Source organism: Tupaia chinensis, unplaced genomic scaffold (genome assembly GCF_000334495.1).
Source record: "Tupaia chinensis unplaced genomic scaffold, TupChi_1.0 Scaffold143584_1, whole genome shotgun sequence".
NCBI classification, from domain to species: Eukaryota; Metazoa; Chordata; class Mammalia; order Scandentia; family Tupaiidae; genus Tupaia; species Tupaia belangeri.
The window spans coordinates 7,420,609-7,430,752 of NW_006203430.1; the positions used below are offsets into that span (position 1 = coordinate 7,420,609).

At 40.6% G+C, this 10,144-nt stretch overlaps 1 pseudogene; it reads right to left on the minus strand.

Annotated features, from left to right (window-relative positions):
- Positions 1–5,951: 5,951 nt before the first annotated feature.
- Positions 5,952–6,383, minus strand: LOC106733339 (40S ribosomal protein S23 pseudogene; annotated as a pseudogene).
- Between the last annotated feature and the right edge of the window lie 3,761 nt (positions 6,384–10,144).

A 10,144-nucleotide genomic window follows, 5' to 3' on the forward strand; every position in this document is an offset into this window, starting at 1 on the left:
GAGATTGTGGTCATCTTCCCTGGGAGGGTGATTTCTCACTTTCTCTCTCACTGTCTCTGTCTCTTTCTTGCTCTCTCTCTCAGCCAGCGCACATGCCCTAAGGCAAAAACCTCTAAACAAAAAATAATATTGGGGTCAGCAGGTGGCGTGGTGGTTAAGGTGTTGGAATTCCCACATGGCCAACCACGATTCTAGTCCTGGACCTGGTGGCTTACTTTCTCGCTCTCTGTCTTTCTCTGGCAAAACTCATGTGAAAATAAATAAATTAATTAAGTAAGTAATTCTTTAAAAAAATATTATTATTCAGGAAACATTCTAACAATCTTAACGAGACCTCTAGGCTGAAAATAAGTACTACTGAAAACTGCTATTTCTGAGAGAAAAAGACTATTACTGAGAAAAAGTAAAGAGCTAAGTAAATGAAAGATATATGAGGTTCATAACTTGAAAATTAAGTATTGTAGTTACCAGTACTTCTCAAAGTAATCTTATGGACTCAATGCACTCTCAATCAAAATTCCATCAGATTGTGTGTGTGTGTGTGTGTGTGTGTGTGTGTGTGTGTATGAAAATTAGAAAGTTGAATCTAACATTTATGTAAAAATGCAAGGGGCCAAGAAATATCAAAATAATCCTTTTTTAAAAGAATTATTTAACTTTATTTATTTGTTCATTTTACTTTAAATTGACCAGAGAGAGACAGACCGAGAGAGAGAGAGAGGGAAAGTGAGAAAGCAAGCCACCAGGTTCAGGGCTTGAACCATGGTTGGCCGTGTGGAAGTTCAGCTCCTTAACCACCATGCCATCTGCTGGTCCTGAGTCAAAATAATCTTAGGAGTAGAGAGTTGGATGTTGGGCCCGCTCCATGACCTTGATTAAGAGAGCCACACCTCGTGAGCGACCCAAATCCTAGCTCTGGTGGTCTGAAAAACAGAATGGCCATGTGTGTGTGAATGCTCCCAAATCCCAACGGGATGAAGAGATAGAGGGGAAGAGATTGCAGTATGACCCCAATCCATTGGGAGGTGCTTTCCCCTTACCCCCGGTCCTCCATTTCTCTGTCTCTCTCTCTCTGGTAAGCACAAGGCCCTGTGACAATTTAAAAAAGAAAAGAAAAGAAAAAAGAAAGCTGGAGGTTGTACCTTACTAAATGTTAAAACTTATTCTAAGGGTTGGCTCATGGCCTGGTGGTTAAGGGAACCAGAGCTTATATAGCTAACTGCATGGTTCAAATCCTGAACCCTGCAGCTTGAAAAGCATGCTGGGTGGGACCAGCAGATGGCATATGATTAGATTGCTAGACTCTCGCATAGTCAACCATGGTTTGAATCCCAGAACCGGAGGCTTAAAACTCAAACCAGGCATATATGCGCTTGTGCCCAAGAGCCCAAGAGGAGAATGGAGGGGAAAGGATTGTGGCATGGCCATCCCTCCTGGGGGGTGATTTCTGATTTTCTGTCTCTGTCTCTCAGGAGAGCACATGTGCCCTATAGCAAAAATCTCTCTTAAAAAAGGAAAAAATGCTGGGTACATTTGTGAGCATGCCCAAAATCCCAAAAGAGTGGAGAAATGGAGAAGGGATTGTGGTGTGACCATGCCCCATTGGGGGGTACTTTCTCTCCCTCTCTCTCTCTCTCGCTCTCTCTCTCTCTTTTTGTTTGTCTGCCAAGTGTGTGCACCCTCTGGCAAAACAAAAACAAACTAACAACAGGAAAAATAAAAACAATATAAAGCTACAATAATTAAAGCATTGTGCTATTAGTGCAAAGGTAGGCAATAGGAATGAAATAGAATAGGGTTCGTAAACAAAATCAAGGGTTGGGACCAGCAGTTAGAGTAATGGCTATGTCACTGGACTTCCACGTATTCAACCACGGTTTGCGTCCAGGACCCGGTGGCTTAAACTCAGGCCGGGCACATGTGCATGCGTGCCCAAGATCCCGAGAGGAGAATGGAGGAGAATGGAGAAGAATGGAGGAGAAGGGATTGCGGCATGGCCATCTCCCTTTCTCGCTTTCTTTCTCTCTGTCTCTCTCTGTCTGTCTGGCAAGCAAACGTGCCCTATAGCAAAAAAAAAAAAAAAAAAGAAAAACCCTCTTAAAAATAATCAAGGGTCAATAATAACCATGAAGAAGAAAATATCTGTAGGACTTTATACTTTTAAATATCAAGATCTATTATAAAAACAGTATGGGGGCCAGCAGGTGGTGTGATGGTTAAGGTATTGGACTCCCACATAGTTGATTGGGGTTTGGGTCCCAGAACTGGAGGCTTGCTTTCTCACTTTCATTCTCCCTCCCTCTCTCTCTTTCTCCTTCTCTCTCTCTGGCGAGCACACATGCTCTATTGTGAATTTTAAAATAATAATTAATAAAATCAAATAAATAATTCAAAAAAAAAAAAGACAGTATGGAGTTGATGCAAGGATAGACAAGCCAACCAGTAAAATTAAATAGTCCAGAAACAGGCTCACACATAACTCATATGTGACTGTGTGTGTATTTCACAAAGGCTGACACTATGGAGTGGTAGGGGAAATCATGATGTCTGTAATAAATGTTTCTGGATTCAAAATACCATATACTGTACGTGTTTTTCCATTTACATGAATAGGCAATAGAATATGTCTGTGTGTATATATTTTTTAAAAAATCACCGAGCTACACATTTTTGCACTTCACTATGTGTATGCTAACCTCAGTAAAAATTTAAAATTTAAATAAATAAAAATGAATGTGGTACTTCATTTAAAAATGGAAACTACACACACTGTTTCACATGGTATTTAGAAAGCTAACATCACCAAGTGAATATTACAAAAGGTGATGTGTAGCTTCTACACAATGCAGTTCAGTTCTCTAAAATCATCAGCAACTATACAGTATATATAGGAAAGTATTAGGGTTAAGATGGGTATTCACTCATTCCATATTTTGGAACCATGAGTTATACCCACTCCCCAGAGAGGCCGGGTATGACCTGCTATGGAGATCTGAGCTCCTCCTGCTCACATCTGCCAGTTGTGAGACAAGTCAATGGCACATGGGAAGGGGCAGGTAGCAGAGGAAAAATGAATAGAAAGAGAAGTACAATGGTTAGAGAATTACAGGGTGTGAGAGAACGGAAGAATACTTATGACATGGAAAATTTGAGATCAAGCATGTCCCCAGAGGATTTCTAGGAATATTTTTGAGGTGTATGTTACATAAACTCCTAGAACAAGACTTAAAGAAAACCTATAAGAAAGATGAAAATAGAGCTGGTCCAATAGCACAGCAGTTGTCGAGCGCTGTGTATAAAAAGTCAGATCTCCTGGGACCAGCAGTTGCCGTAATGGTTATGTCACTGGACTATCATGTAGTTGACTGCAGTTCGAGTCCCAGACCTGGTGGCTTAAACTCACGCTGGGTGCATGTGCATGTGTGCCCAAAATCCCAAGAGGAGAATGGAGGAGAAGGGATTGTGGCATGGCTATCTCCCCTCGGGGGTGATTTCTCACTTTCTGTCTCTATCTTTCTGGCGAACGCACGCGTCGTGGAGCAAAAACCTCTTCTCCATTCCCCCCAAAAAAGTCAAATTTTCTGTGACTTACCTGGTTGGAATCCTGGCTCTTGTAGTTTGAGGAACACATTGAGCATGCATGCATGAGTGCCCCAAATCCTGATGGGATGAAGAAATTAAATAGAAAAGAATTGCAGCATGACTGTGCCCCATTGGGGGCTTTTCCCTCAATGTTTTTCCTCTCTCTCTCTCTGACAGGCACAAGCCCTCAAGCAAAAAAAATGAACAAACAAAAAACAAAACAAACAAACAAGCAGCAAGCAGAAAAGAAATCTCTCAAATCTGTGTTCTACTCTGCCTCCCTACTGCTACCTTAGTTCAGGTTTTGTCTTCTTCTATCTGTCTTCAGTTCTATCCAATTGTATGATGTACCATTCATTATCTTGGGTATCAGCATAGTACTAGAATATACTATATATTAGTTATAGTACATACTAGTATTATAGTATATAGTTTACTATACTATATAGTAAAATATGATTTAAAGAATAACTAAAAATCAATGTAATTGAAAGAATAACTAGATAAATCTTTGTTGGACATTTTGACTAGTTTCAATTTTCCTATTACATAAAAATGTTGTACAGGTTGAGCATTAGTAATCCAAAATCCAAAATCTGGAATTTTTGAGCACCAACGTGATGCCACATATGGAAAATTCTATACCTGAACCTCATGATACAGGTTACAGGCAAAACACTATAATACAAAAATATGGCACAAAATTACCTTCAAGCTATGTGTGTAAGGTATATATGAAACATAAATTACTTTTATTTTTAGACTTGAGTCTCATCACCAAGATATTCAAAAAAATATAAAATCTGAAACACTTGTGGTCCCAAGTACTTCAGATCATTTTTTTCAAACTGTGATATATGTTTTGGTTATAACTACTTCTTTCTTCTCTCTCTCTCCCTCTCTCTCCTCTTTTGTGTGTGTGTTTGTTTAGATTTTTGGTATAGGGCTTGTGCATTCGTCAGAGAGGCAGAGAGAAAGAAAGTGAGAAGTCACTCCCCAGGGGGTTAGCGTACTACAACCATTTCTCCTCCATTCTCCTCTCCGGATTGTAGGCATGCATGCACATATGCCCAGATTGAGTTTCAAACCACTGGAGCTCATACTCAAACCACGGTCGGCCACATGGGAATCCAGCACCTTAACCAGTACACTACCTCCTGGACCATACTCCATCTTTCTTAAGAATTATTTCCTGGGACCAGCAGTTAGCGTAATGGCTATGTTGCTGGACTCCCACATAGCCAACTGTGGTTTGAGCCCCGGACCTGGTGGCTTAAACTCATGCCAGCCGTGTGTGCATGTGTGCCCAAGAACCTGAGAGGAGAATGGAAGAGAAGGGATTGCGGCATGGCCATTCCCCTCTGGGGGGTGATTTCTCGTTTTCTGTCTCTCTATCTCTGTCTGTCTTTCTGGCAAGCACACACACCCTGTAGCAAAAACCTCTCCAAAAGAAAAAAAAAAAGGAAAGAATTATTTCCTTTGGATAAATTCCCAAAAGTAGAATTATTGGGCAAAAAAGTATCAATGTTATCTTCATTTAGTTTTTTTTTTCTGAAGTAAGTCCTGAGATGGATATTTGAAGATAAGTATAGATAAGTATGTACGAGCTGATGCCAGGAAGCACTAGTTAGGGTGAGGAAGGAAGCCAAATGAAAGGTTTATTAACAACCAGCTACCACTGTGGACAACTGCCCACAGTCCCACTGAGGGACTCTGGAAGGCCGTACAGAACATACTGTCAAATTTTCCAAACCAAAAAGCAAGGAATTTGGGGTATGCTCCACCAGCTTCCCAATCGTCATGGTTTGAAGAATGCCTCTAGAGCTCATTTGCTTTCTGGCATTCCCAGTCTGCTCTGTGTTAAGCTTGTTTCCATGGCCAGGAAAAAAATTGTAAGCAGAAAATGCTTACCTCTGAGTGTAGAGGTAAATGTTGAGGGTATATAGGAAAGGCACTGAAAGCATCTAAAATAGATATTTTTTTAGAATTTGAAATCATTGTGAACTTGCTTTATGAAAGAAAAGGACCAATGTAAACTATAGATAGCAATTAAAAACCTTGAGTTTGCCCACAATCCTACCAACCTTGGTAATTATAGTTATTCTTAACAAGCAGAATTATTCCAACGTACTTCATTTTTCTTTTGCTTTCTTTTATCTGCACTACTCCCCACACTTTTTACTATTTTATGCTTGGGTGCATATTGGGCTGCTTCTAAAGTCCAATACTATTATGTTAATATAAAAACAGAATGATGTTGTTTCAAAAATGCATTTTCTATCAGGTAGAACAGAGGCTCTAGACAGTTTTGATTAATACTTTTTTTGGCATATGGAAATGTATTACTACTGTGTTTTTATCATCAAAATTTATGATCTTGGTCTTTACTTCTTGCCTTTGTATAGAGCCCAAACAGTGACATTGGCTACTTTGACAACCTAAAATCAGACTCCAGAAATGTTACCAAAAGCATGACCTTTTCAACCAAACCCAGCAACCAAAACTTCATTGTTTTGCTCAATAAAGTTCAAGTAACCATCGTTGGGTACAAAAGCTGTGATCTTCTTGCCATTCTTGATTAACTGAACCCTGACACACTTTCTGATGGCAGAATTTCATTGTTTGACTTCAAAGCCTACTTTTCCCAGCACTATTCCCTTGACATGTGAAGAATCTCCAAAAGGGTTGGCCTTCTGGGTTATTCCCAGATGGGCTCTCTTATTATGTTTACCATGCCACTTCTGGTCCCGTCAGTGACTACAGAGCTTCCTGGCCGTATGACGTCCATGACACTTGCCCATCCTACCAGCACCAGGAGCACAAGTGAAAGCTAATACTTCTTTTACTAGAAAAAGTATAAATTCATGACAGACACATTCAAATACCAAGATCTTAATCAGTTTATTGCAGTATGAGTGATAATCTATTAACACTTTTCACTTCCTGTCCTGGGGCCTCTCTGATACTGTAGCAGGCAGTATCTTAAAAAATGGTTTATTCATGCGATTGACAGGAGGCATGGTGGTTAAGGGCACTGGACTCCCACATGGTTGTCTGCAGTTTGAGTCTTGGATCTGGTGGCTTGCTTTCTCACTTTCTCTTTCTCTCTCTGTCCCTCTCTGGTCAAATTAAAATAAAATAAAATGAATTAATGAATAAATAAATTTAAATGAAATAACTCTTAAAAAAAAAATGTCAGGACCAGCAGATAGCATAATGGTTACATTACTGGACTCCCACGTAGCCGACCATGATTTGAGTACTGAACCTGGTGACTTAAAACACATGCAGGGCGCATGTTCATGCACACCCAAAATCCTGAGAAGAAACTGAGGAAAAGGGATTGTGGCATGGCCATCGCCCCTGAGGGGGTTGATTTTTCACTTTCTGTCTCTATCTGTCCGGTAAGTGCACATGCCCTGTAGCAAAAATCTTTAAAAAAAAACACCAAAACTTTCTATTTATTTAAGAATACAGAACTCAGAATCAGAAGTACAGGGACTTTAGTACAATTGTGGCTATGCTTTTTTTTTAGAGGTTTCTGCTACAGAGTGCATGCACTCGCTGGAGAGACAGAGGAGAGAAAGAGAGGAGACAGAAAGCAAGAAATCATCCCCCAGGGGAATAGCCACACCACAATCCCTTCTCTTTTTTTCTCCTCTCAGGATTTTGGGCACATGCACCTGGTGTGAATTTTAAGCTGCTGGTCGAGGACTCGAACTGTGATGGGCCATGTGGGAGACCAGCGACGTAACCATTACACCATCTGCTGGTCTCTGAGAATTCAGCTGCCTTAATTACTATGCCACTTGCTGACCCTGACATGCCTGCTGTATTTTTTTTTTTTTAGAATTATTTTATGTAACTTGATTTATTTTATTATTTTAATTTGGCCAGAGAAGGACACAGAGAGAGAGAGAAAGAGGGAGAGAAAAAGAGAAAATGAGAAAGTAAGAAAGCAAGCTGCCAGGTCTAAGACTCAAACCACGGTTGACCATGTGGGAGTCCACCACCCTTAACCACCATGCCATCTGCCAGCCCCAGCCTGGTGTACCTTATGATGGTCTCTGGATGCAAACCTGGAATGTTTCTATGTGGGTCAGTGTTGCAGAATGTTATGTTACTGCTGTGCCATTTACCAGTCCCCTGAGATGCATTTCTATCTCTTTCTTTTTCCTTTTTAAAATTTAAAAAATAATTATTTATTTATTTTTATTTATGCATTCATTTATTATAATTTGACCAGAGAGAGACACAGAGAGAGAGGAAAAGTGAGAAAGCAAAACACCAGGTCCGGAATTCAAACTGTTGTTGGCCATGTGGGAGTGTCCCGTGCCTTCACCACCACACCACTTGCTGGCCCCTCTCTCTCTTCTTTTTAATAGACATTTTTTTTATTTGAGGTGTAGTTTATGTGAAGTGGAATGCCTACATTGGGGGTGGGCAGTTCTGCATTGCAATACCCCCCCACACACAGCAGCTGCTCATCTTTTTGCCACCAAGGTTAGTTACTCTTGCTCTAGGAATTTGCTCAAATGGAATGGAAGAGCACGCAGTCTTCTGTGCCCTGTTGGTCCCTGTACATAACATTTTGGAAGTCCACCCCTGTTGCGTACATCTCTACTTTGCTCCTTAAAGCTGGAAGCCTTTCCTTATGTGGGAAACAGGACAGTGTGACCGTTTGTGCCCAGCTTCTCTCTTTATCTTGTGCACATGAAGAACCCAAGGAAGGAGAATGACCCTGAGATTGAGGACTGAGGCTTTGGGAGCAAACTTGAGGTTCCAGGATGGAAGAGAGACAATATATGTTAGGATTCTGGCAACAGCCAAAATGGACTGTTTGTGGCCTGTGGGAGCCTTGATGTTGGGGCATAAACTGAGCTGGAATGAGGGTGTCCAGTAATCTGCAAAAACTAGGGGGGCTGGATAGGCATTGCCCAGAGATGTGGATGCCACGTTCGTGTCCCTCTGGGAAGCACTGGTTTTGATGCCACCCTCGGAGAGCAGCAATTGCTGAGAGTCTGGTTTTTGCTAGACATGCTTGGGTTTTGTCCTTTTCAGTTTTCTGCAGTACTGTTGGATGTAAATCTGTTTTTGAGGCCATTGCTTTCTGAAGACTGGAGTTTGGGTATGGGTTCTTACTAAACAAGAAGTTCAAGTCTTCCAGTTGCTTTTCTGTGAATATATTAATAGTGCATCTCCTTCATGGACTCTGGTGATTGCGCTTTGGGAAGGTCCTCTGAGCCTTATATCTTCTAATCTAGATGCACTCATACTCAGGCCTAATGATCCCTTTCTCTCTCTTTTCAGCATAACATAATTGCACACATTTGTGAAGGGAACAATGTGATTTTTAAGCACATGAATAAAACATGTAGTGATTAAATCAGGATAATTAGTATGCTCACCATTTCAAACATTTGTTATTAGGATCATTCAAAATCCTTGTATTTAGTTTACTGTAATGTATAACGTGGACTTGCTGGAGAGAGACAGAGAAAGACAGAGAGAAATAAATGGAGAAATCATCCCCAGGGGGATGACCGTGACACAATCCCTTCTTCTCAATTCTCCTCTTGGGATTTTGAGCATGCACACATATGCATTCAATGTGATTTTCATGCATCCAGGTCTTGAACTGCAAAGTTGGCGGTGGGATCTAGCTGCCTTAACTTCCACGTCACCTACTGGCCCTCAAATCCTCTTTTTTAGGTACTCTGAGATTTACAATAAGGTGTTATTTTTTTTGCTTTTAAATTTTGCCAGAGGGCACATGCACTCACCAGAGAGAGACAGAGAGAGAGAGAAAATGAGAAAACACCTCTCACACCACAATCCCTTCTCATCCATTTCTCTCTCCTTTGGGGATTTGAGCACACATGCACATGTGTCCAGTATGTTTTTCAAGCTGCTGGTCTAGGCCTTAAACTGCATCATTGGCCATGTGAGATCCAGCTGCCTGAACTACCATGCCACTGGCTAGCCCTACAGTAAGCTATTTTTGACTATATTCACTTCACTGCATTTTATAACATTAAACTAAACATTATTCCTCTTTTCTAACTAAAATTTTGTTTCTATTAATCAACATCCTTTCATCCTCCAATAGTAAGCCAGTGTGATATTCTTAAGTTGGTAAGAAGATCTACATCCCAGAGGACTATATCGTAACAGAAAGTGTAAGTTCTGTGTCAAGGAAGTGAGTGTATTGCTGTTTATTCCAAGTGAAAACTAACTGCTTTTGATCCTCTTCACTGATAGATTTGAGAAGACTGATATTAACGGTTCAGTAGCCACATAACAAGTTCTGAAAACTGTTGATTATTTAGTTGACACAACATTGGCAATGGCACCCTTGTTTGGGGCTGCCGTGTAGTTAGGTTACTAGTATCCACCCTTATCTATCATGAGCCATGTGACTTTTATAAGGGCCAGTAGGGTGAATTGATGGACACCAACATCCTTCCTCTTTGAAATCTCTTACAGCAGTGCTAATCTCTGCAATTCTTCCTAGTAATGTTTTTGATTTTTTTAATCTTGGTTGGGTTGGATTCAGAGTCAG